The sequence below is a fragment of the Monodon monoceros genome, unplaced genomic scaffold (genome assembly GCF_005190385.1).
Source record: "Monodon monoceros isolate NGI ecotype Baffin Bay Population unplaced genomic scaffold, NGI_Narwhal_1 Super_Scaffold_14, whole genome shotgun sequence".
Taxonomy (NCBI): domain Eukaryota; kingdom Metazoa; phylum Chordata; class Mammalia; order Artiodactyla; family Monodontidae; genus Monodon; species Monodon monoceros.
The window spans coordinates 73609255-73635785 of NW_021703770.1; the positions used below are offsets into that span (position 1 = coordinate 73609255).

Consider the following 26531-nt stretch of genomic DNA (forward strand, 5'->3'; position numbering starts at 1 on the left):
AGCCGCTCCGTGGCATGTGGGATCTTCCCAGACCGGGGCACGAACCTGTGTCCCCTGCATCGGCAGGCGGACTCTCAACCACTGCGCCACCAGGTAAGCCCCTTGTAGCTTATTTTATACATAATAGTTTGTACATCTTAATCCCCTACCCCTGTATGACCCCTCCCCCTTCCGTCTCCCCAGTGGTGACCACTAGTTTGTTCTCTATATCTGTGAGTCTGCTTCTGTTTTGTTATATTCACTAGTTTGTTGTGTTTTAGATTCCACATATAAGTGAGATCATACAGTATTTGTCTTTCTTTGACTTATTTCACTTAGCATAATACCCTCCAAGTCCATCCATGTCACTGCAAATGGCAAAATTTCATTCTTCTTAATGGCTTGGTAGTATTCCACTGTACATATACCACATCTTCTTTATTCATTCATCTGTTGATGGACATTTAGATTGTTTCCATAACTTGACAATTGTAAATAATAGTGCTATGAACATGGGGGTGCATGTATCTTTTCAAATTAGTGTTTTGTTTTTTGGGAGTATATACTCAGGAGTGGAATTGCTGGGTCATATAATGATTCTATTTTTAGTTCCTCCATACTGTTTTCCATAGCGGCTGCACCAAGTTACATTCCTACCAACAGTGTACAAGTGTTCTCTTTTCTCTACATCCTCACCAGCATTTGTTATTTGTAGACTTTTTGATGGTAGCCATTCTGACAGGTGTGAAGTTGTGGTTTTGATTTGCGTTTCCTTGATGATGAACGATGTTGAGCATCTTTTCATGTGCCTGTTGGCCCTCTGCATTTCCTCTTTGGAAAAATGTTTATTCAGGTCTTCTGCCCATTTTTTAAAAGTGGGTTTTTTTTTTGATGTTGAGTTGTATGAGCTGTTTATATATTTTGTATATTAACCCCTTATTGGTCATATCATTTGCAAGTAATTCCCTTATTCAGTAGGTTGTCTTTTTATTTTATGGTTTCCTTCGCAGTGCAAAAGCTTTTATGTCTAATTAGGTCCCATTTATTTATTTTTGCTTTTATTTCCCTTGCTTTAGGAGACAGGTTAAAAAAACATTGCTATGATTTATGTCAAAGAGTATTCTGCCTATATTTTCCTCTAGTAGTTTTATGGTTTCCTCTCTTATGTTTAGGTTTTTTAGCCTCCTACAATAAAGAATTATCTGGCCAAAAATAACAACAGATTGAGAAAACCTGACTTGGATTAACAAAAGATTTTTTGGGGGAGAAGTATTTTTTTGGAGGATTGTTTAAGACTGATGGCACATAGTGATAATAAAAGCAGACTGATTAAAGTTATATTTATTATTGTTAAATAATTGACAATATTTAACAGTGCTACCTTATTGCCTGCACCCAGGGCCAGTCATTAGATTTCCATTAGATTTCTCCTTCTAAAGGACTGCCACTTCAAGTGAGGGCTAAATCATATTTCTGCTTTCAAAGTACTTTTAAAGCACTTCAGTGATAGTTAAGTGAACTAGAGCTTAGCAACAGGTGATTCACGTGGCTATGTTTTTGTTTACTACTTATCTCATTTGACTTTTAAAAATATAATTTAAAAATGTTGTGAACTTTTTATTGAAATATAATTCACATACCAAAAATTCACCATTTTGGAACTTCCCTGGTGGCCCAGTGAGTAAGATTCCACACTCCCAATGCAGGGGGCCCGGGTTCGATCCCTGGTCAGGGAACTAGATCCCGCATGCCAAAACTAAGGCCTGGTGCAGCCAAAGTAAATAAATAAGTATTTTAAAAAAACAAAGCAAAAATTCACCATTTTGAAGTGTAATTCAGTGGTTTTTAGTATAGTCATAAAGTTTTGTAACAATCACCACTATTTAGTTTCAGAATATTTTCATCATTCCTATTTTCATCATTCCCCAAAGAAACATGCACATAATCTTTTTTAAAAAATATTTATTTATTTATTTGGCTGTGCCAGGTCTTAGTTGTGGCACACGGGATCTGTTTTAGTTGTGCCACGTGGGATCTAGGGATCGAACCCAGGCCCCCTGCATCTGGAGCGTGGAGTCTTAGCCACTGGACCACCAGGGAAGTCCCAAAACATGCACATAAGTATTCATATCTCATTCTTCCCTTTCCCTAGCCCCTAGCAACCACTAATCTACTCTCTGTCTAGGAAAGTGCCTATTTGGCACATTTTATATAAGTGGAATTAAAGAGTATGTGACTTTTTCTGAGTAGCTTCTTTCACTTAGTATGTTTCTATGGTTCATCCACGTTGTAGCAAGTATCAGTACATTCCTCTTTATTGCCAGATAATATTCCATTGTATGAATAAGCCACATTTGGTATATCCATTCATCAGTTGATATTTGGGTTGCTTTCACTTTTTGGCTACTAAGGATCCTATGAACATTTGTGTCCACATCTTTGTGTGGACATAGGTTTTTAATTACCTTGGGTATATACCTAGGAGTGGAATTTCTGGGTCACGTGAGGAACTGAACTTCTTGCATCACATGTATTCTACTGTGTGGATGTGCCACATTTTGTTTATCCATTGATCGGCTGGTGGATGTTAGGATTATTTCCACTTTTTAACTGTTACGAATAAAGTGGTACGAACATTTGTGTACAAGTTTTTGGTGGAGACGTGCTTTTGTTTCTCTAAGAATGGAATTGTGGGGCTATATGATAACTCTATGTTTAACCTTTTGAGGAACTGCCGATCTGTTTTCCGAAGTGGCTGCACCATTTTACAATCCCACCAGCAACATACAGAGTTCCAATTTCTCCACAGCCTTGTTATCGCCTGTCTTTGATTTTAGGCACCCTAGCTGATATGAAGTGGTATCTTCTTGTAATTTTGATTTGCATTTCCCTAATAACTAACAAAACTGAGGATGTCTTCATGTGCTTATTGGCTATCTGTATATCTTTGTTGAAATGTACATTCAAATCTTCAGCCCATTTGAAAAACTGGGTTGTCTTTTTATTATTGAGTTGTAAGAGTTCATTAGAGAGTCTGGGTACTTGTTCTTTATATGATATGTAACTTGAAAATATGTTCTCACCTTCTGTGTAGTCTTTTCACTTTTTTTTTTTTTTTTTTTTTTTTTTTGCGGTATGCGTGCCTCTCACTGTTGTGGCCTCTCCCGTTGCGGAGCACAGGCTCCAGACGTGCAGGCTCAGCGGCCATGGCTCACGGGCCCAGCCGCTCCGTGGCATGTGGGATCTTCCCGGACCGGGGCACGAACCCATGTCCCCTGCATCGGCAGGCGGACTCTCAACCACTGCGCCACCAGGGAACCCCTCTTTTCACTTTTTGATGGTATCCTCTGAAGTGTAAGTTTTTAATTTTGATGAGGTCCAGTTTATCTAATTTGTGTGTGTATGTGTATTGCCTGCATTTTTGGTGTTATATCTAAGAAACCATTGCCTAATGCAAGGTCATAAAGATTTACTCCTATGCTTTCTCATAAGAGTTTTATAATTCTAGCTATTACGTTTAAGTCTTTGATCCAGTTTGAGTTAATTTTTGTAAGTGGTATGAGGTAGGAGCCCCACTTTATCTTTTGCATATAGATATCCAGTTGTTCCAACACCGTTTGTTAAGAAGCCTATTCTTCCTCCATTGAAATGTCCTGGTACTCTTTTTGAAAATCAATTAACTTTAACAGTTCATTTCTGGACTCTCAATTCTTTTCCTTTAATCTGTCTAACCTTATGGCAGTACCACACTGTCTTGATTATCATAGCCTTGTCGTAAGTTTTCAAACTGGGAAGTATGAATGCTCCACATTTGTTCTTTTCAAGATTCTTTTGGCTATTCTGGTCCCTTGCACTTCCATCTGAATTTTATGGTGAGCTTTTGCCAGTTTCTGCAAAAAAACCTACCTGGGATCTTGGTAGGGCCTATGTTGAATCTCTAGATCAATGTGGAAAGCATTGCCATCTTAGTAAGTCTTCTAATTCATGCACAGGGGATGTCTTTAATTTCTTTCAACATTTTGTAATTTTCAGTGTACAAGTCCTACATTTCTTTGGTTAAACTTATTCCTATTATATGCTTTTAAAATGGATGCTATTAAAATGGAATTGATTTCTCTATTTCCTTTTTTAAATTTATTGCTACATTACAGAAATCTAATAAAAATGTTTTTAAGTAAACAGTACCACTGAGGCAGACACATGAAATAGGAAAAGGACGTTTCTTAATCACTTAGTGTGGACTTTTGCTTTTTTTGAATGTGTACTATCTGCTCTGTTGAAGACATCCATTCCATAACTTCTTTAAAAAGGCTGGATGAACTTTCAGGAAACCTGTGATTCTCAGCTTATTTCTTGGTGTTGTTGGACATTTTTCAAAATGATACTCTTTTTTTTTTTTGACAGGTAAGAAGTGATTTAGAGAGAAACACACTCCACAGACAGAGTGTGGGCCACCTCAGAAGGTGACAGCGGCAACAAAACAATAATCTTCTTGAAACAGGAGTAAAAAGTATTCTCGGGAGCCTTGTATAGAAAGGAAAAGACAAGCATTTCACACAAAGGTCTCTCTTGGGTCAGCTTCTAGGAATTTAGAGGTATAAAGGAAGGAAGGGAAAAAGGGGAAGAGGTAAAAAGCCTATAATATGAATGTGACATGATGTAAAATAAAGAGATTTGGGAAATTCTTTTATGTTTTAAATGTACCTAGATGTGTGTACTGACAAACACTTTATTAATTTCAAGAAATGATAGAGTTGAATTTTTCAAAATGTATCAAGTGGCCATTATATAATTATCGTTCTGGGCCAACACAAAATGTCTTGAGTTACAGTATATTTTACATGCCCTTTTTTTTTTTTTTTTTTGGTTCACTGCACGGCTTGTGGGATCTTAATTGCTCTGACCAGGGTAATTAAGATTGAACTGGGGCTTGAACTGGGGCTCTCAGCAGTGAAAATGCGGATTCCTAGCCACTGGACTGCTAGGGAATTCCCTACATGATATTTTTTTAATTTTAACCTAGAGAGTTAATGTGGAGTAGCTACAATAGGAATTGCCAACACCATTTTAACAGGAGGAACTTCAGATCATAGATTTTCCAAATCCAAATGAGATCTCAGGTTTTCCACCTCCTAAATGCCAACAACCTTATGAACTAGTTATGTAGAAATATACACATATTTAAAAAAATTAGGGCAGGGACACATGGTTTTAGAGGGCAGGAGCTCTCTGTGCTCCCCTTTGCCTGGCAAAACAATACTATTCTTGACCAGAGGGCAGACAGAAGAAGCTAGATGAACTACAATTCTGTAGCCTGTGGAAGGAAAACCACATTCACAGAAAGATAGACAAAATGAAAAGGCAGAGGACTTTGTACTAGATGAAGGAACAAGATAAAACCTCATAAAAACAACTAAATGAAGTGGAGATAGGCAACCTTCCAGAAAAGAATTCAGAATAATGATAGTGAAGATGATCCAGGACCTCGGAAAAAGAATGGAGGCAAAGATCGAGAAGATGCAAGACATGTTTAACAAAGACCTAGAACACTTAAAGAACAAACAAACAGAGATGAAGAATACAATAACTGAAATGAAAAATACACTAGAAGGAACCAATAGCAGAATAACAAGGCAGAAGAACTGATAAGTGACCTGGAAGACAGAATGGTGGAATTTACTGCCGCAGAACAGAATAAAGAAAAAAGAATGAAAAGAAATGAAGACAGCCTAAGAGACCTCTGGGACAACATTAAACGCAACAACATTCGCATTATAGGTGTCCCAGAAGGAGGAGAGAGAGAGAAAGGACTTGAGAAAATATTTGAAGAGATTATAGTCGAAAACCTCCCTAACATGGGAAAGGAAATAGCCACCCAACTCCAGGAAGCGCAGAGAGTCTCATACAGGAAAAACCCAAGGAGAAACACACCCAGACACATAGTAATCAAATTGGCAAAAATTAAAGACAAATTATTGAAAGCAACAAGGAAAAATTGACAAATAACATACGAGGGAACTCCCATAAGGTTAACATTTGATTTCTCAGCAGAAACTCTACAAGCCAGAAGGGAGTGGCACGAGATATTTAAAGTGATGAAAGGGAAAAACCTACAACCAAGATTACTCTACCCAGCAAGGATCTCATTCAGATTCAACAGAGAAATCCAAAGCTTTACAGACAAGCAAAAGCTAAGAGAATTCAGCACTACCAAAACAGCTCTACAACAAATGCTAAAAAACTTCTTTAAGTGGGAAACACAAGAGAAGAAAAGGACCTACAAAAACAAACCCATAACAATTCAGAAAACGGTAATAGGAACATACATATCTGTAATTACCTTAAACATGAATGGACTAATGCTCCAACCAAAAGACACAGGCTCGCTGAATAGATACAAAAACAAGACCTATATATATGCTGTCTACAGGAGACCCACTTCAGAACTAGGGACACATACACACTGAAAGTGAGGGGATGGAAAAGGATATTCCATGCAAATGGAAATCAAGACAACTGGAGTAGCAATACTCATATCAGATAAAATAGACTTTAAAATAAAGACTGTTACAAGAGACAAGGAAGGACACTACATAATGATCAAGGGATCAAAACAAGAAGATATAACAATTATAAACATATATACACCCAACATAGGAGCACCTCAATACATAAGGCAAATGCTAAAAGCTATAAAAGAGGAAATCAACAGTAACACAATAATAGTGGGGGACTTTAACACCTCACTTACACCAATGGACAGATCATCCAGACAGAAAATTAATAAGGAAACACAAGCTTTAAATGACACAACAGACCAGATAGATTTAATTGATATTTATAGGACATTCCATCCAAAAACAGCAGATTACACTTTCTTTTCAAGTGCACGTGGAACGTTCTCCAGGATACATCACATCTTCGGTCACAAATCAAGCCTTGGTAAATTTAAGAAAACTGAAATCATATCAAGCATCTTTTCTTACCACAATGCTATGGGATTAGAAATCAATCACAGGGAGGAAAAACATAAAAAACACAAACACTTGGAGGCTAAACAATACATTACTAAATAACCAAGAGATCACTGAAGAAATCAAAGAGGAAATCAAAAAATACCTAGAGACAAATGACAACGAAAACATGATGATCCAAAACCTATGGGATGCAGCAAAAGCAGTTCTAAGAGGGAAAGTTTATAGCAATACAAGCCTACCTCAAGAAACAAGAAACAACTCAAATAAACAATCTAACCTTACATCTAAAGGAACAAGAGAAAGAAGAACAAACAAAACCCGAAGTTAGTAGAAGGAAAGAAATCATAAAGATCAGAGCAGAAATAAATGAAATAGAAACAAAGAAAACAATAGCAAAGATCAATAAAACTAAAAGCTGGTTCTTTGAGAAGATAAACAAAATGGATAAACCTTTAGGCAGACTCATCAAGAAAAAGAGGGAGAGAACTCAAATCAATGAAATTAGAAATGAAAAAGGAGAAGTTACAATGGACACTGCAGAAATACAAGGCATCATAAGAGACTACTACAAGCAACTCTATGCCAATAAAATGGACAACCTGGAAGGAATGGACAAATTCTTAGAAAGGTATAAACTTCCAAGACTGAACCAGGAAGAAATAGAAAATATGAACAGATCAATCACAAGTAATGAAATTGAAACTGTGATTTAAAATCTTTCAACAAACAAAAGTCCAGGACCAGATGGCTTCAAAGGTGGATTCTATCAAACATTTAGAGAAGAGCTAATACCAATCCTTCTCAAACTCTTAAAATAAATTGCAGAGGAAGGAACACTCCCAAACTCATTCTATGAGACCACCATCACCCTGAAACCAAAACCAGACAAAGATACTACAAAAAAAGAAAATTACAGACCAATGTCACTGATGAATATAGATGCAAAAATCCTCAACAAAATTCTAGCAAACAGAATCCAACAGCACATTAAAAGGATCATACACCATGATCAAGTGGGATTTATCTCAGGGATGCAAGGATTCTTCAATATACGCAAATCAATCAATGTGATACATCATATCAACAAACTGAAGAATAAAAACCATATGATCATCTCAGTAGATGCAGAAAAAGCTTTTGACAAAATGCAACACCCATTTATGATAAAAAATATCTCCAGGCATAGTGGGAACCTACCTCAACATAATAAAGGATTAGATGAAAAACCCACAGTAAATATCATTCTCAATGGTGAAAAACTGAAAGCATTTCCTCTAAGATCAGGAACAAGACAAGGTTGTCCACTCTTGCCACTATTATTCAACATAGTTTTGGAAGTCCTAGCCACGGCAATCAGAGAAGAAAAAGAAAAGGAATACAAATCGGAAAAGAGGAAGTAAAACTGTCACTGTTTGCAGATGACATGATACTATACATAGAGAATCCTCAAGGTGCCACCAGAAAAATACTAGAGCTAATCAATGAATTTGGTAAAGTTGCAGGATACAGGATTAATGCATAGAAACCTCCTGCATTCCTATACGCTAATAACGAAAGATCAGAAAGAGAAATTAAGGCAATAATCCCATTCACCATTGCAACAAAAAGAATAAAATACTTAGGAATAATCCTACCTAAGGAGACAAAAGACCTGTATGCAGAAAACTATGACACTGATGAAAGAAATCAAAGATGACACAAACAGATGGAGAGATATACCATGTTGCTGGATTGGAAGAATCAATATTGTGAAAATGACTGTACTACCCAAAGCAATCTACAGATTCAATGCAATCCCTATCAAATTACCAGTGGCATTTTTTACAGAACTAGAACAAAAAAATCGTAAAATCTGTATGGAGACACAAAAGACCGCGAATAGCCACAGGAGTCTTGAGGGAAAGAAAGGGAGCTGGAGGAACCAGACTCCCTGACTTCAGACTATACTACAAAGCTACAGTAATCAAGACAATATGATACTGGCACAAAAACAGAAATATAGATCAATGGAACAGGACAGAAAGCCCAGAGATAAACCCACGCACCTATGGTCAACTAATCTATGACAAAGGAGGCAAGGATATACAATGGAGAAAAGAAAGTCTCTTCAATAGTGGTGCTGGGAAAACTGGACAGCTACATGTAGAAGAATGAAATTAGAATACTGCCTAACACCATGCACAAAAATAAACTCAAAATGGATTAAAGACCTAAATGTAATACCAGACAATGGGCATCATCAGAAAATCTACAAATGACAAATACTGCAGAGGGTGTGGAGAAAAGGGAACCCTCTTGCATTGTTGGTGGGAATGTAAATTGATACAGCCACTATGGAGAACACTATGGAGGTTCCTTAAAAAACTAAAAGTAGAATTACCATATGAGCCAGCAATCCCAGTACTGGGCATATACCCAGAGAAAACCATAATTCAAAAAGACACATGCACCCTAATGTTCATTGCAGCACTATTTACAATAGCCAGGACATGGAATCCACCTAAATGCCCACTGACAGAGAAATGGATAAAGAGATGTGGTACATATATACAATGGATTACTCAGCCATAAAAAGGAACGAAATTGGGTCATTTGTAGAGACGTGGATGGATCTAGAGACTGTCATACAGAGTAAAGTAAGTCAGAAAGAGCAAAACAAATATCGTATATTAATTCATATATGTGGAACCTAGAAAAATGGTACAGATGAACCGGTTTGCAGGGTACAAATAGAGACACAGATGTAGAGAACAAACGTATGGACACCAAGGGGGGAAAGCGGCAGGTGGGTGGGTGTTGGGATGAATTGGGGGATTGGGATTGACATGTATACACCAATATGTATAAAATGGATAACTAGTAAGAACCTACTGTATAAAAAATAAATAAAGTAAAATTCAAAAAACAATTAGGGCACATTTGAAAATGACAAGTGATTTCAAATGAATCCCTTCAACAGTACAAAGATATAGAAAGTTGTGAATGAATTAGTATTTATCTGATGAATTCATTTTGAGAGAGAGGGTAGCACTATGGATTAAAAGGAGAAGGAATATTTTGTAGGACTGCAAGGGGCTGTAGAGATTTAGTCCTTTGTTTCTCAAGGCCATCGTCTGCATTAGAATTCCCTTTAGACCATGTTTAAAAAGTCTTGGACCCTGTCACTGGTATATATCTAGTGTATTAAAGAGTGGATAAATTTCTAATACTCCATTTTCCCATATAATGAAATTAATTTAAGTAACAATCATGAAATAATAATAATGGCCAAAAAAGAAAGAAACACTGAAAAATTTTTTTAAGACTGAAAGTTTTTATTGAAAATTCATATAATCAAAGCAGTCAAAACTAAAGTTAGAAAATAAATATTACAGAAACAAAAAGGAAAACAATTTTTCTATAGTTTTTAATATCTGCCTAAGAGTTTTTTTCTTTTTTTGCATTATGCGGGCCTGTCACTGTTGTGGCCTCTCCCGTTGCGGAGCACAGGCTCCAGACGCGCAGGCCCAGCGGCCATGGCTCACGGGCCCAGCCGCTCCGTGGCATGTAGGATCTTCCCGGACCGGGGCACGAACCCATGTCCCCTGCATCGGCAGGCGGACTCTCAACCACTGCGCCACCAGGGAAGCCCAGCCTAAGAGTTTTAACATTAATCTTTTGTTAAGAGATCAACATGACATTTCGTGTAAATAACTGTCTAGCAAGTAATAAGTGAATTTTAATAAAACTGAGAGATCAAAAGATATCTTACGTAACTACTAAATCATACTGCTGATGTAATGCTTTCTTACTTGATTTTCGTTTTAAGTGGAACAACAGGCAATTAAGGACGAATTCCAATTTCAAAAGATGTTACTTAAATTCTGTAAAACATTTGCCATGTACACTAAATTTGGCACTTACCAAGGGGTCCCACGGAATGACTGAATGAGATGGTGGGATGGAGTCCAGAGCTCACCACTCCCTTCAGTAGAAAGGACAGAAGAGTGACTGGAGGGGGTACCAACAGTAGGCAACGATAGGTTTGCAGATTACTTGGCAGAAGAGCGGAGTTCTTTCTCACAGCTTCCACTTCTTTGTGATGTAGGAGGTGAGATTACTGACCAAGAGAGAGAAATTGCAAAGGAGTGGGGATTAGGGCTTTAAGAGCAGTGCAGTTTGATGGCGAGCAGAGTTCACTACTAGGGAAACAAACATAGCACAGATGGCTGAGGCAGGAATGGACACCAGGTTTCCAAACACCCAGTTTAGTGCTCTCTTTAATAAACCATATTAAAAAGGATGCCTACTGGGAAGAGTTTTACATGTATGGGCAGCAGGTAGGGTTCACTAAAACAAATGGATGATTTGAGGAAGCAGTAGTTTCTGCTTTTTTTTTTTTTAATAGATCTAAGACAACCCAGTTCTACTTTTTGACATTTTAAGTTCTTTGTCAAAATAATGAAAGACAGGAACTCGATGTGAAAAAATGACTGTTTTGTCTCAATCTATTGGTTTAAATCTGTTGGAAAATGAAGGATGCTGTATTTTCTTGTGGGTGTCGCATGAGAAACAGCTCACAAAGCTCCTCACTAGCTTTGAAGATCCTCACTTGTAAATTAACTATGATCATCATTAATAACATGTGAGTACCAGCAGAGCAGCTGACTGGGGCAGCTTTAAGGTCTGCAAATAGCACTGGACAGATTAACTTAATAATGCCAGAAGCCTCCAAGTACTGTACGTGACCACACCTTACACACCAAATAGCTATGGTCTTCAAAACAAAGTCCGAGACTTTTTAAAGGGGCTAACTTTTGAAAATGGAAAATTATGATTCATACTTTAAGTCATGTCCGTCGTGGTTACTGCTGTTTGAACATAATCTAAAAAATCAGCCTAATGACACGAAATTGTCTGAGAAAAATCTGACACAAATGGAGAATGAAATCCCTGATCAGGCAGAGTGAACAAAATTAAGCTGTGTACCGTGATCTTCCCAATATCCTGATGTATTTTTGGTTAAAAGATTAATGTCATAAACTTGCCACTACAATGATTTTTGAATGATGCCCTGTCTGAGTTTTTGAGATACTTGAGGGCAGAAATTTTCCACAGTACCTTACCTACTCAACCTTCAACTTGAACATTTGCATGATTTATTATTCAATATTTTATTAATTGCTAAGTGCCCAGCTCTCTATAAAGTTCTAGGAACTTAAAAATGAGTAATTCATAGTTCCTTGTCTTAAAGGTTTCAGATTTAGATGGGGAGCCAACAATTTACAGTTGTGTGATATGAAGCAGAGGTGGTGGAAGGGGGAGTGATTGCTATGTTGTCTAGAAGCTGGCAGCTGGCTGAGGTCCAAGCTCTGTTTTAAAGGATGCCTTTGAAAGATGAACAAGAGTGAAAGAACATCCCTGGATGATGAAACTCATACCAGGCATGTGTAAACGTGACAAGTGCCAGGAGATACCCTAGAGGTGGGTTGGGACCTAAGAGATTCTTATGCTAAGAAGCTTAAATTGTATGTACAACACCAAACAAAATCAGTGAAGGTTGTAGGTGGTTAGAGACAGGATGAGGTTGGTCTTAGATTGAGTAAATAACGAAAGATGAGTTGGGTGGTGAGCTGAGGTATCAACTAAAAAAATCTGTAGAGCACTGTCAACAAATGTGTGAGTGCTCAGCACTGTACAGCATGCATTTGGGGAAACAGCTCCATTTAAGGACTTACATTTCAGCAGGTCAGATAGATGCTGAAAGGTACAAGGATCTAGGGGAACTATGGGCATGTCAGGGAAGACTCCCTGAGAAAGTGACAGTGAAGTTGAGACTTAGAGGAAAAAGAGGTGTTAAAGGCTGGATCTGATGTGAAGTATTTAGGGTGTTTAATAGACTTTTCCTACTCCTCTTACAGACTCAGAAAGAGAACCACTGTCTTTTGCCCTCATGGGAAATCTATCAAAGGACCTAAAATGTTTATCAAATTAACGAAGTAGTGTGATGAGAACAAGATCAAGTCTCTTATCTCCGCGCCCACAGCACCTTATATTTTCATCATTTGCATCCGTATTATAATTACTTGAGAATTTGGAAGAGGTCCAAGTAAAAGAACAGATTTAAGAGCCAAGAGGGAGACACTACAAAGGGAAGGGGGAGAAAAAAAGATTTAAAAATGTAACAGGGCAAATGGTTTAGAAGGTTCAAATTAAGTCTCAGCGTCGCCCATTTAATACAATAATTTGGGGGTCCTTATTAACCTGCAATTTCAGCAAGAAAAGTACAGTTGGCAAAAATGAGACTGGATCGAGGACTTCCTATCAAGAAGCTTGGGTGAGAAGGAACGCTGCATGAGGATCGTTTGTTCTTGTTTTCATTTATTAAGGGAGAGTGCAGAGGGTTTTCAATATCCTTGGTTTGAAGGAAAATGTGACTTACTGAGAACTATTATGGACACACGCAGCATCAGGAAACTGTAACAGTGTTTTCTCTAGAGAGCTAGATATATGTCAAAAAACGAATGTCGATACATTTTCACTTATCGCTAGGAAAGGACATGAGGCATATCAACTCTTACTATTCACACTCTGGAGAAGAGGAAGATGAGGAATGAATTAGGTTTTGTTTTTCCCCCAAATAAAGAAGTCGGGCAAGTAACATTTAAAACATTTTATTTAATAGATTATCATTGGCATATTCCAGTCATGATTTTACACTCTACGGTGTATTTAAGTTGTACTGCCAGACGTCACTGATAACTAAGAGGAAAGTCAAGCACCAATACATTCTTTAGAGGCCTAATGCTGTGCTCCGCCTGCCAATTTTCTGGCTGAATCCCTTCTGACCACTTACTTTCTTTATGCTGGTTACGATGCTGTGCCTGATAAAATCAGCTCCTTTCTTCATCTTGCCAGTTCACACCTTCCCCCAAGGCATAACAACGGTTTAGCCTCTTAATTTTCGGTTCCCTGCAGTAGTACCTTGTTGGGGTGGTGTAATAAAACTCCACCCTTAAAAAAAAAAAAAAAAAAGGAAAAATCACTCGCCAAAAACAAGACCTCTCCAGGATCGGCAGGAGTGTAAACATAAGAATCAAGTGGTAACACGTCTTAGCCCGTCTCAGCCATAACTTTCAGATACCGGGTCAGCGCGATGGAAACTGAAAATCCGTAATGCTTACCAGCTGTTCGACGTTTTCTTTCAGTTCCTACCATTACAAACGACGGAGCGCAGATTTCGCTTGCCCGTAGCGTGAGTTCTGCTTGGGCGCCCTCGAAAAGGGTGCTGACACGCCTCTTTACGCAATCGCAACTCAAAAGCCCTCTAGTGACTCAGCGGTAGCACCTCCAAGCTGTTACTCATACCAGAGATTCCTGGACCCAACAGGAAGCCTAGAAGTCTTACGTATTTACTCTACCTGCAACTCCCGCTCCTCACACTTGAATACTTGCGCGCTGCGGCTCCATTGCCCGTGACTCACCGTCTTCACAGCATCAGGACCCCCGACACTGCTTTCCTTAGGGGGCTCGTGCTAACCTACTAGAGAGCTCAGGCTCGAGCTGAAAAATGCGGTGGTCGCGGCGCTTTCGACCTCCTCCCCACCGACCCAGCCTTAACTGCCTTCTTTCCCTTCCCTGATCTGAGCCTGGGCCGCCAGCGCCTTCAGGCTTGCCAGGCCCCTGGCCGGCGGCCTGCAGGCCCGGCGGGGAGACACGCAGGCCCCCCTCCCCGGCGCCCCGTCCCCTCACGGGCCCTGGGCCGGTGGCGGGAGCCCAGGGGCCGCGACAGGCCGAGGGGGCCGAGCTCTTCCGCCCGGGTAACCCAGGATTCGGTGGGTCGGAGAGCGCAGGCCCACTCGCTGGAGCGAGAAGGTCAGGCTCACCTTGGGGCAGTCGCGCCCGGACAGGGGCCAGCACCGCCCCGAGCCGCCCAGCGGAGTCTCCCGGGTCACGCGAGGACGCCAGGGCCCCGAGCCGGGAAACACCAATACCAGCACCGGCACCAGGCGGAGCCGGGTCCAACCCTTCCCGGCGGCCCGCCGACTTCCGGACCTGCGCAGAGCTGCCCTGCGCCCGCCGCGCCGCCCCTCCCCCGCCCGCTTCCCGGCGTACCCCGCGCAGGAAGGGCCGGAGTCGACAATAACAAACCCGCGGCGGCCGTGTCCGCGGCCCTGCTGAACCCGGCGCTGCCTCGGCTCCCCGTCGCCCGGCCCCTCGGCTCTGATCGGCCGCGGCCCGCCCTCCCCCGGCCCCCGACCCAGAGCCGAGGGGCCTGCCCGTCCCCGCCGCCCAGAGGCGGCGGCCCCGGCCGCGGCGGTTGTGTCGGTTGGCGGCGCCGATGGACGGTTGGTAGCAGCCGCCGAAGACAAGGCGGCGGCGGAAGATGGTGCCGGGAGCCGCGGGCCCTGCTGCTGCCGCCGGCGGAGGAGGAGGCGCTTCCCGGTGAGTGCGGCGTCCTGCCCCTCGGGCGCGGCCCAGGGAGCGGGTCCCCGGGCGGGGGAGGCGGGGGCGGGCGGCTCCGCGGGGGCCTGTGCAGCCCCGGCCTCCCGGTGCCTCCCGCCGGCGTCGGGAGCGCCGGGGCCCAGGGACGCACCCTCGCCGCCGCCGCCGCCGCCGGGCTGGGCCCCGAGGTGTCAGGCTCGGAGGCCGGACGGGGCGAGGGTCCCAGACGCGGCTCCGTCCCGCAGCGGAGCGCGAGGCTTCCCCGAGGGCACGATGCGGATAAAGTTACTCCCGGGAATGACTCAGCCTCCGCTGCCCCGCGGGCGGGCGCGGGACGAGGCGCGGGTGCGGGTTTCACAGCTTCCGCGGCCGGAGCCGGACGGCCCTCGTGGGGGGTCATCGCCGCCGTGCCTCCCACCGCCTGCCGCGTGCGCTGCGTTCGTTGTAGATGGTTTCGTGCCCGCGTCCCCTCCGTCTGAAGTGTAGTCGCCCCGCGGGGCCCTGGGTAGGCGCAGGTGCCCGCTATTGATAAAGAGGCGCGTTGCTGCGAGACCCGAAGCCGGAGAAGAGCGTCCGCCAGGCAGGGAGCAATGATTTGGGCCGCAGGAGCAGGGCCTAACCGCCGTTTTGTATAGTTTCTAGGTTTTCGTGTGTGGGTGGTGCTTGTGTGGTTTCTCCCGAGGGTGGGAAGGTGAGCCGCTTAGGAGCAGGGTACTCAGCTTAAGCAGACAGACAGCCTGTTTGATGAAGAATCTCGCCGTTGTATGTCCGTATTTGATATAAGCAGCGCGCTTCCGATCCTGACGTTACTATGAGGGGCAGCCAGGGACCACTGAGGAATGTGGCTGACGCGATCCGTAAGGAGACCCTTGCTGGCGAGGTGAAGATCTCTTTTTCCTTTCTGTTTTTAATGCTGCAACAGTAGAATATGGTCTGGGTGAACACATTTTCTCAGCAACATTTTTGTGTTTAATATTGTGTTTAAAACCTAGAGTTTTAGAAAAGAGATGCTTCCTGTTGATAAACGTTTGTGTTGGCAAATGCCTGTTGATGGACCTCGGACATGGACTCAGACCACGGTTTTAAAAAGTAATTTTATTTCGTCTGTTTGGAACCTTTTATGTTAGTCACAGGGTTAGTTTGGGGCCTGATTCTTATATGGTGATGTTGGATGACAGGGAAGGCGAGGAGGCGAAACTCGTCTCTGAGGATAGTGTTTTTCTGGCCCTTGCCAACAAGCACAAGGTCAGAACACATGGCAGATTTGACTCCTAGCAGATGAAATTCATTAAGTCAGAAGGGGCAGAGGGCCCAAGACCTTTGTTTTTGAAAAGCCACACTTTTGAACTTAAAATTTTTATTATGTAAGCTTGAGGAGCTTTTATTTAGCCTCTGATTTTGAGACTATCTTTAATTGTCATGCATTCAAGCAAATGTTTGAACACCTGCCCTATGCTTTACTTTTCAGCTGTATATAACTCTTCAAAAAAAGTAGTGGGTAGTGAAATTTTCTCATTCAGGTAATGCTGTTCTGTAACCCCAGTTAAGCTTTCTGTGTTCAGAAAATACTGGTTCAGGCAACTCAGGTAAAAATCTAGCAGTCCCTTTCCACGCACACTCATTTAGATGGTTAGTATTTCCTTACCAAGGCAGACCGTTGAACCAGTTACTGCAAGGAATACAGGAATGTGTTCGATATTGTTTTTGCCTTTTATAACGAAAGAAAATTGAAGTCCTGTATACAGTTAATTACTATTTAAGCATTAATTGGAAATCTGAAGGAAAGACCCAAGAGAAGTGAGGAAGCTGACTGTGTGACTGTCTGGGGAAAGAAGGAATTGTAAATGCAAAGGCTCTGAGGACCTTGGCATATACGAGGGAAGGGGAGAAGGTTGCTGAGGTGGGCGGGGCGAGGGAGGGGAGCCCAGTAGGAGCGTGTGGTGGTAGCAGAGGCTCCACAGATACTCAGGTTTCGGGGCTCTGAGTAAGGAAGGTAGCGTACTCTAAGCCCCACGTGCAAAGGCACAGAGGTTTGTTCAGTAAACCTGGCAGAGCTGGGAAGCAGCTTGGGCTGAGAGTCATTCCTTTGCTCGTGAAATGTTAAACCCCAGCAGGACCCAGTTTTAGCTCCAGCAACACGAGCAGTGAACAAAAGGAACTTTATATGTAAGCTTTGTATACAAGGTTGTAGGAAATGGTGAAACACCGGAAGTTTTCAGGAAGATAAATTGCAAACGCAGACTGCTCCGAGATGCTGAAGCAGACACTGTGCTGGGGGAGCAGACTGGAGTACTTGCCGTCTCTATGTAGTGATGAAAAGGATGCATATTCTCATTATTACATGACTCTGATTCTTCCATATTGGGGACCTAGTAAAGCTAATTTGTCTGTAACCTGGACCCCTTGTGCAGGGCCCTGGGAGGGGGGGCCTTTCTTCCATGGCTCGGTGAAGTTGCTGTTCGGTTAAATCTCTCTGCAGGTACGGGGCTGGAGCGCTGCAAGGATCCCTTCCTCCGTCGGTTAGCGTCTGCTTTCACAGCCGTCCAGTGGGGACCCAGAGGGTTACGCAGTATCTCCCCGCAACCGCCCCCCTCCCCCAATTTTGCTGTCTGTCGAAATCTCATACTTTATTGGCTAAGAGACGAAATAATGGTGACTCCCCCTCCTTTGGTTGCTGGTTCAGGACTATTTGCATCATGTTTTCCTTCATGTGCCTCACATAACTGGTTAGTAACCAGCAGAATATCGAAATGTTAGTCGCATCAGTACAGTACCTGTTCATATTTCCATGGCTGTTTTAGCCATTATACTGCAAATTCCAGATGTGCACATCCTTTTTTGATATTGCTGTATATTTACATATAGTCCTGGTTTAATAGAATGAAACTAATTCAACATTTGCTGTAAAAGATAGTTTTGGTTCCATTTCTTTACTCTTAGGATCTATTATAAATTGAAGCATAGAAGTAGAAAATTTTGCTGTAGATACTATTGTGTGAGAGTTTAGAGTTAAACAATTCATATTTAAAGAAGGTGTCATAAGTCGATATTGATATTTCAAAATTGTACCACGCACAGCCCTGGATTTAGCATCATCACGATGACACTAATACTGAAAAAACGGTTGTGGCTTCCATGGTTGATATTTGGAGGCCGCAGAGCTATTTTGTAGCAGACTGACTTAAATTCATTTTAATGGTTATTCTGAGAATCTATCAAATGACACATGAAAATTTTTTAAATGTATTAAGGATGAAATCGAATGATACTCTCTATTGGGACTAATCTTTTAGACTGTGTATTTAGTAATATTTCCAATTCCAAATTATCTTTAAGTCATGTGTTTTATGCAGTTTTTATGAGTGTCAGGACATCACGGTGTGTAATACATTTATATGTACTGATATGGAAAGATTCCTGTGATATTATTCAACTGAAACAAATTGCACGTATGCACGATGTTATCTCATTTTTGAGAAACCACACTGTCCACACATAGACATGTACTTCCTGCACACGTAGGAAAAACCCGAAGCACCTACTCCACACTGCTGAGAGTATTCCTCTTGCCTCCATTCTTGTCTGTTGTGCTGCCCTTCAGTCAGGTGGCCCGTCTAGTTGCAGGCAAGGCATTCATTTAGGACGCCCTGGGCCTTTATGGAAAGGTTCTCTTTTGGGGAGTGTAAGGAAGATGGCTGACCTACTCTTCTTTCCTTCTTTTTCTCCTTTTCTTTTCTTCTTGGCAGAGAAAGAGGAGGATCAGATGGGAATAAATCTGATCTGGAGAGGTTGAAGCCCAGTTTGCAGTCCCTGGGTAACCCGGACAACTCCATTTGTGGTGAACATTACTAGTTTCATTGGTGTAGCACCCGTGGCCCTCACTGAGGTCCGCCTGCTGAATTACAATTTGCAGAATTGCAAACCAGTTTTCCTAATCCTTGTTCTTTATGAAGCTTTTGGTCCACCTTGTCCAGCGTCATCCACATTTCCTGTGTTCTGCTAGACTTGAAAGCAACTTGAGGGTCTTTGTACTCCCAGCACCTGGCATAGTGTCTGGCTTATGTCGGGTGTTCAATAAAAGTAGGGTGAATAATGACTGGCTTTGTTCAGTTGGGGGGGCAGAGTTGTTGTCTGGGGCTTTCCCCTTGGTCTCCCCAAGTAGGGAAGCTGATTCTGAGTTTTGAATGGATTAGACCGGTTGACAGTAAGCTGGAGTGACTGACCTGATCATGGTGGTGGTAATCTCTCAAAGAGGAAATTACAAATTAATCTCCAATGATAAATGATAGACACTGTTTTTCGTGAGTATGAGAGATGCTTTCTTGTTTTTATGGGCATGAAAGTACAATTGTAACACCTGTATGTCTGGGAATAAATGCAGCAGAATCAGTATTTTTAAAAATATGTCTCTCCTTTCCCCCTCATTTATAGCTGACTTTATCCCAGGAGGATCCAGAAGAAACAGATGTCCTTTCATGATGTGAGATTATCCCCCCCACCAATAAGATAATTCACACCACTTGATAGTTAGTGAAGAGCTCTGTTAGTTCAAGGCAGGGAAGGGAAGACTGTGGGCCACCTGTGACTAGGGAAGACTTCCCAGAAGGGCTTTTTAAAAAAAATTATTTATTTTATTTATTTTTGGCTGCCTCAGGTCTTAGTTGCAGTGCACAGACTTCTCTCTAGTTGCGGCCTGCAGATTTTCTCCCGCTGGTTGTGGCACGTGGGCTCTGTAGTTTGCGGCACGCGGGCTCAGTAGTTGTGACACAGTGGGCTTAGTTGCCCTGCGGCATGTGGGATCTTTGTTACCAGGGATCGAGCCCGCGTCCTCTGCATTGCAAGGTGGATTTTTTTTTTTACCACAGGACCACCAGGGAAGTACCCAGAAGGGCTTTTGATCACAGTTGGATGAATAAAGTTCAGATGAGACGAAATGGGGGCGAGTATTTTATCTGGTAAGACTATGTATAGATAAAGTGAGAGTGTGGGTTTCGTGTAGGAGAGTAGCTGGAGATACTTTTAAGAAAGACAAACTGGGGTTGATTATGAAGTCCTAGAATGTTGAAGATTACTTAAAATTACAATTGGCACCATTTTAGAAGCTTTTATTATATTCCTTACACCATAATCTGAAATGCATTATTGCTATCCCTCTCATACACTCTGCAGAAGGTATGATTTCAGTTCATAAACTGATGTGAAGAGGTGCACTGAGCGTGGGAGCTGGCACTCAGATACATACAGGTGGCTCTTGCCGTTTTCCTGCGAATCTAGCTTTAGGCCAGAGCTGTGGCTTCACACGTTTGACGGGGCAGGCAGAAGATGAAGTTCGGGGAGACTGTCTGTGTACACAACCGGGTCCTGCACCCAGGTCACAGACGGCGGGGCACGGTGGGCCGCTGGTGTGCCAGCTGCTCTGGCAACAGTGAGGCTCCGGGGTGGAGGGGCGAGGTGGCGTTGCCCGCAGTGTTGTAAGTGGAGGGCGTGTTCAGGAAGGGCTGGAGCCGGATGAGGAGAGCTTCCAGGCTCTGAAAGAAGGGTTATGTCGTTGGAGAATGAGGGGTTCGATTATAAAGGGGAAGAGGGATAGGATTTAGACAGAAATAACTGAAGTCTTGGGTAGCAGGAGAACCATCGTTTTGTTCGCAAAAGAACTTAGGGAATAGCTTTAAAGGAAAAGCACTGAGTTGAGATGTAGACGTGTTGAGTTTGAGGAACAGTGTGGTTTCTGACTGGAGACAGCAGCGGCCAGGCGCTGGTCCTGAGCTGAGGACGGAGGTCTGGGAGAGTTAACTGTCTTGCACTCGGTTTGCATAACCCTCCTGTGTATATTCTTCTCTGCATTCTCACAACCTGTGAGTTGGGGAGTCTCCTTCCTTTTTGTATCAGAACAATTCAGGTTAGTTGAGGTCCATCGGCATCACACAGTCGGTAGTGCGGGCGGGACTTGCATGTAGGTCTTCTGACTCGTGATCTCACGTTCTTTTCACAGTTCTCCCTCTTATGTGCACATCAAGACAGTGAATGAAACTTGAATGGCCATCTAGGGAAGTGTGCAAAGTAAGCGGGGTGGGTCCCCCTGGGGCCCCGATTGGGGGCCAGCCTGGGACCAGCAGGTGGGGAGGGTTGTCTTGTCTCTTAGCTGGACCAGCTCTTATAGGGCAGTATCTTCAGGTCCTTTATTTCTTTGGAACGTGTAGAGTGTTGTCTTTTTTTCTTTTTCGAAATGGAAGCAAGTATTTTTAACCTCAGATTATAAATGTGATTTTAAAGACACCAGAGAGTGTGAAAGTCCTGCATCCAGAGATAGCCTTTGTTAAAAACTTTGATGTTAAGTTGTTCCAAACTTTTTTAATGCTTGTGTCTGCGTATATGTCCCTCAGTATTAGTTAATAAAATAAAAATAAAATCCACAAACAGAATCACATGATATATTCTGTAACTTGCCTTCTGTAACTAAATGATAAATATATCACTAATCGATGGGTCTAGATCTAATGAACATTTTAAAATGTCTGAGTAATGTCACATTATATAGTTGAACTGTAGTTTATTTGACCGGCACCTATGATACTCATTGTTCTGATGTTTCATTGTTAATAACGGTGTAATGGAAATCATTGAATATATACCTTTCTACACTTGCCTGGTTATCTGCTTCCGATACCTTTCAAGAAGTGGAATTTCTGGTTTGCACATTTAAAATTTTGGTGCATATCGCCAGATTAAATCTCCTTAAAAGGTATACCAATTTATATTCTTGTCAGAACTGTGCCAGTGTGCTCACTGTTACCTTGTCAGCAGTTTTATTCATTAATCATTAATAGTAATCTGAAGTGTAAAAATGGTATTTAAATAGACTTTGTTTTTCTGCATGCTGTGGATAGCCATTTAGTATAATACTTTGTTTGAACAGTTTTTACTTTCTCTCAGTTTGGATTTCTCCTATTGTGTATGTGTGTGTATGTGTTTAAAGATATGTTTGAATCTCTTCTGTTCCATGTGTTATCTATTAATGGGCCAGAATCCTAGTTTTAATTGCTGTTATAGTATGTCTGATGTGTTTTGATCGATGTTCTTTCCTACAGTGTCTCAGTATATGTACAGCAGGCTGGTAAGTTGTATTCTCAACCGACAGAAACTAAAGACAGTGTTTATGCAAAGGGCCACATAATTTTAAGAAAATTTTGTGTCAGTGGTTGAGTTACTAATCATTTGATTTTTTTTTTAAATCTAATATTGGCTTATTTTCTTTCTTTTTTTAAAAAATTTATTTTTATTTTTGGCTGCATTGGGTCTTCGTTGCTGCGTGCAGGCTTTCTCTAGTTGCGGCGAGCGAGGGCTACTCTTTGTTGCGGTGTGCGGGCTTCTACTGCGGTGGCTTCTCGTTGCGGAGCACGGGCTGTAGGTGCACGGGCTTCAGTAGTTGTGGCACGTGGGCTCAGTAGTTGTGGCACGCGGGTTCAGTAGTTGTGGCTCGCAGGCTATAGCCCGCAGGCTCAGTAGTTGTGGCGCACGGGCTTAGTTGCTCCGCGGCATGTGGGATCTTCCCGGACCAGGGATTGAACCCGTGTCCCCTGCATTGGCAGGTGGATTCTTAGCCACTGCGCCACCAGGGAAGCCCCTGACCCTTTGGTTTTAATTTAGAATTGCGTTGTGTTAACTTGTGTAATACTGAGTATGATTTCATCTTGTAGAAATTATGAAAAAGTTTATATAAAAAGACATGGCAAATTTTAGAAAATCTTGACGGGTGGAAAGTAATGTTACATTATGAACTAAGCTTATATTTTATATGAGGCACATAAAGTTAGTTTGTAATTCCTTCAGCAGCAGTTGGCTTCTGTGCTGGTACTTTATAATTAATTGCATGTAAGGAAGGATGTCTTTGACCTCTTTGCTTAAAAATGGAGGCAGTGAAATGATAGGAGCCAGGGCACAAAAGGTGAAGCTTATTCCTCCCTGTTCAGGAGGTCAGCGGAAACGGTGTGCAGCTTTATGTAGCGAGCTGTAGAAAGGCGATGCTGGAATGTTAGTCCAAGGAACTTAGATGATTGCGTTGATGTTATCAGGCGTTTTTAGTTTGGGGAGAAGTACAGTGACATTAAAATGAGACCAAGATTGCGTAGTTGGTGATGTCCTCCAGGATGGCTTTGACATGACTGCTGCGGGTAGAAGGAGCTGAGCTAGGCTGTTGGCCCAGGTGTGCAGTAGCAGTGCTGAGTTAGATCGCTTCCTGGGAGTAAAATGGACAGAGGGGCGCACAGACTTGGGGCTGTTAGGTCTGTGCCAGGGAGTACTTGTTCACATAAGACATGTTAAACCAAACTGATCACCACTGGTAAAAACAAAGAGGTGGGTAGGAGGGGTAGTTATAAAGAGAAGGATATGTTTAAGGTTGAGGTGATTATTACTGTTTTGTTTTTTTATTAAGGAACCTTGGAATATGTTGGCTGCTAAAGAAACTACCAAAAATTAGCTACTTCGATGTGATCTCTCTCAGTTACTATTTGAACTCTGCTTTGCTAGTAGTGGAGTTTTTGTTTGTGAGGACCTATTCATTCAACAGATAATCTTGAGTACTTTGTGTTATGTCACAAGATATTTCCTGTCCCTAGGCAGCATTTTGGAGTATTTACTGTGGAGTTGGCAGTGTGCTGAATATGCTCTTTTGTGGGCATTATTTTACTTGTTTTCTACAAAAGCAGTATGAGGCAGGTATTGCTAATATCCCTACTTTACAGGTTAGGAAATAGAAATTCAGATGGATGTGTACTGATGAGGACGTTGGGGTTTTTTTTGTTTTTAACTCTGTTTACTTGACAGTGAAGCCATGTGGCTCATGGATTGGCTGGAGAAGATGTAACTCAGTAAAATTTTATAACTTTGATTTAGATTAAACAAAATTGGTCTTTATATAGGTCTTATGACATTTCTTTTAAAATAATTTAAAATATTAGCATGAGTAAATATATTTTGATCATTCTGTTACCCTTTTTAGAACATTTAATTTTATAACCCATACTTTTCAGTTAGAATCTGACCAGAGCTTTTATTTCGCTCACATACAGATTCTTATTTCCATTCCCTTATTATTGTGTCCAGTCTGCAGATTATGAAAAAAATAAAATTAAATGTAGAAATAAAATCTTTCCTCTACCAAACAAACTTAGCTTGCTGTGAAGCCGTGACATGACCACCTAAAAATTAGTCATACAAGGTTGAAGTTACAGCTCAAGATAGAAATAGATTGTTTTAAAGGACTTTAGTCTTAGAGGAGCTAAGGTAAAGGAGAGAGAACTTGAGATCAGGCAGCTTTATGAGGAAATGCAAGTAGTGGAAAAGCAGGGGTCTCTATGATACGCCTTGGCTTGGACTGGGACAGAGTGCTTGCCTGAGAGTCACGAACATCTTTCTCGTTTACTGTTTATTTCACATCTGGCTCTTTGAATTGTTAGTTACATCTTGCTTGTTACCCCTGCAAGATGGTACACCCTTCAGGACAGAGACTCAATTTTGTCTGTTTCCATGTACACAAAATTTACCTTATAGAACCTCCCTCGAGTAGGTCGGTACTGTGGGTGTCGTCCAGGGCGTCTTTCCTCTCAGGGCAGTGACAGGTTTGGGGAACTCTTAGCTCAGAAGTAATTTCATTTTTCCTGTCTGTAGTTTGAGAATAAGAAAGCCTGGACTGACCTTCATACTGTATATGGATCAGGTGTTGGTGCACAATGGAAGTTTGGTCTGTGTGTTTCTGTATATTTATGCTCACTTGTAGGAAGTTAGGATTTTCACTTCACTGGCAGTTGTTACTGTTCCTTTTAGGTAGTGAAGCATAATATTTATGCCTTTCCGTGGACACAGTGGCCACAGAGTCCCTCTGTACAGGCATTATTTGTATATTTTGCTCATTTTCATGGATTGGCTGCGAATATGATATGCTGAGAGCTGATAGGAGATGCTGGGTCCAGACTTACTTGAAAGTGGGATGAAGACTGCCTTGGAGAAATTATGGAAAAGAAAATTTCTTAGCTCTGTCTTACCACAGTGAAAGGCTGCTCCAAAAGTGTTTCAGTGACTTGTATCCATCAACATGAGAAAGGATGACCAAAAGGTGTGGGAGGAATTGAGTTTTTGTCCAGCATGAACGGTGGGAGATCAGGTTCATAATTTCTGGTGTGCGTGTAACCCTTGCACAGGCATATGTAAGTGTCATTTTGTTCAGTAGTTATCTCATGGCCAATCTTGCTTCATGTATGTTTCCCCCCCTCACTTCCCCTTGTCTCACTACTTTGATCTTGGAAATTTTGAAGAACAGATATGCCCCCGATAGCTCTGCAAGGAAGGTATTATCTCTGCTTTTGAGATGAGAGAGGTGTGTGTTTATTAAACTTTTACTTACCTATCCCAGGAACACCGGTTGCTTTTCAGGAAGGTCATAATTATTTATAGTGGATTCCCACCTATAATATATGAATGCTGAATGTCTTGTGTGCTTTAACGATTACCAGTATTTTGCCAATCTTATCTATCCCCCTGTCTAGCTAAACTCTCCCCTCCCTCCCTCTCTTTCTTCCTTCTTAAATTTGCTTTTGCTAGACTATTTTAGAACATTTCAAATATCATTTTACACATGAATTTTTTTAGAACTAATTATTTTTTACAACTATTATTTTATAACCAAAATGCTATTATCATCCAAAAAGAGGAATCGTATTATATAGATTTTTTTTTTAGTTAATTAATTAATGTATTTATTTTTTGTCTTCGCTGGGTCTTCGTTGCTGCCCGCCGGCTTTCTCTAGTTGCGGCGAGCGGGGGCTGCTCTTCCTTGCGGTGCGCGGGCTTCTCACTGCGGTGGCTTCTCTTGTTGTGGAGCACGGGCTGTAGGCGCGTTGGCTTCAGTAGCTGTGGCGCATGTGTTTAGCTGCTCCGTGGCATATGGGATCTTCCTGGACCAGGGCTGGAACCCGTGTCCCCTGCATTGGCAGGCGGATTCTTAACCACTGCACCACCAGGAAAGTGCGTGGTTTGGTCGAATCTGGACTTAGATGGAGGGGTCCTCACAAGACCGCTCTCACTTGGGATACCAGCCACAGGTTTGGTGGTGCCCAGGACCACCCTCACTTCGGACCAGCTGACTGCAAAGTC

General features: G+C 42.0%; 1 protein-coding gene and 1 long non-coding RNA gene across 4 annotated transcripts in view; one reads left to right on the forward strand and one right to left on the reverse strand.

The window, feature by feature from the left end:
• Positions 1–10502: 10502 nt before the first annotated feature.
• LOC114895240 lies at positions 10503–14954 on the reverse strand. 2 transcript variants are annotated; one of them, XR_003793462.1, is made up of 4 exons: positions 14120–14954; positions 13792–13949; positions 10860–11055; positions 10503–10590 (listed from the first exon to the last, which is right to left on the reverse strand). It is a non-coding gene; the product is annotated as an uncharacterized LOC114895240 (long non-coding RNA). The 2 variants fall into 2 exon arrangements; XR_003793461.1 differs by having other exon boundaries at positions 13792–14953.
• A 192-nt stretch (positions 14955–15146) lies between these two features.
• The window catches only part of RB1CC1 (RB1 inducible coiled-coil 1), a 60213-nt gene continuing 48828 nt past the window's right edge, over positions 15147–26531 (forward strand). For both annotated transcript variants that reach the window (XM_029222603.1, XM_029222604.1), the window contains exon 1: positions 15147–15380. The gene's annotated coding sequence lies outside the window, so the exon portion shown is untranslated. The remainder of the gene's footprint in view (positions 15381–26531) is intronic.